General features: G+C 51.4%; 1 protein-coding gene across 1 annotated transcript in view; it reads left to right on the forward strand.

The window, feature by feature from the left end:
• Positions 1–1,289, forward strand: part of LOC113211232 (probable H/ACA ribonucleoprotein complex subunit 1) — a 13,829-nt gene that overhangs the window by 784 nt on the left and 11,756 nt on the right. The window lies entirely within an intron of this gene.

The following is a 1,289-nucleotide window of genomic DNA, read 5'->3' on the forward strand; positions in this document are numbered from 1 at the left end:
AGAAAGTGACAGCGTTCAATAAGGCGTCATGGCGGAGATTCCCTCGGCCATTACGCCCTGCTGTTGCCTATTATTGCCGGGGCGGCCCGGGGCCCGTCGCGCAGCGCCACGCCCGGCAGTGGTGCGGCCGGCCAGGGCAGTGCTCTGCACTGATTCATCGACGTTACAATAATTACCTAAAAGGTTTGTTGTGCCCACAACTCTACCATCATGTGACCGAACTTCACTAAAGCGACAAAACGCGCACGCTTTCAACAAAGTACAGGTGGCTTCTGGTGAGTGATAACTTGACATTCAGAAAAGACGGATATCTGCCAAAGGTAGTAGCAGAAACTATTGTTACAATCACCTCTCGTATAACAATACCACACCGCATACCGCATGGCATCAGCCATATTATTAACGTTAGAACACTATTACCAACTATCACCCCACCCCTCCATAAAACTATACCAAAACCCTCAATTCCGATATAACATCACAGCTGTAAAAGTAGGACCGTTAAAATAACAATGTAGCTGGTTCAACAATCGCAACTAGTATACTTCTTCCACGTCCTGCAACAAGATCCCTATACTGCGACACAACTGGGAAAGAGCCTGGCCTGTAGCAGTTACTAACAATACTGCTACCTCAGGCACCCTCTCATCGCAAAACTCATTCAACAACTGCTTGGGGTCCATCGCCTGTTGTGTTGTGGTTCGTGGTATTAGGAGGGGTGAGCAGCTTCGGGCAAGTCGCTCGGGTTTGAGTAGTGGTGGCAGACTTCGTTTTCGCATCCACCGCATCCTGCACGAGATGCCCGAAGCGCGCCGGAGATGGCCGCCCGCTTCGTCCCGGGCCTCTTCACACCGCGACAAAAGTTTATTACTCCCAGCACAACACTACCCCGTCGTAACGTGATGCAATTATTGCAGGATCGATAAATGTATGTGTGTACCGCGTGGCAGGGCTGCGACACAACAGTGTTGCGGGTTTGCAAAGCCTAGGGGACTTACGGGTAGAGCGCGGTAGAGCGAGTATAGGCAACCCAGCATACCGTTGTGTCTCGTGGCCCTGGCCAATTACGCTTTGCGTGCGTATTCGTCCCCTCTTCTTCCTCGGGACACATATATTTTTGATGACCGAGGCCAAAAGTTATGGTTAATTTTTGAAAGAGCCCACCTCAGCAGGTGCTGCATTCCACTCTCTCCAAGTGTGCGAAAGGACTTTGACCAGCCTGGTCAATACGAGAATACACCCGACTGTGTAGTACCCCCACTCGAAGATCGCTGCCGCTGCTGTGGCCG

The sequence above is a fragment of the Frankliniella occidentalis genome, unplaced genomic scaffold (genome assembly GCF_000697945.3).
Source record: "Frankliniella occidentalis isolate FOCC.00 unplaced genomic scaffold, Focc_3.1 Scaffold127, whole genome shotgun sequence".
In the NCBI taxonomy this organism is placed as follows: domain Eukaryota; kingdom Metazoa; phylum Arthropoda; class Insecta; order Thysanoptera; family Thripidae; genus Frankliniella; species Frankliniella occidentalis.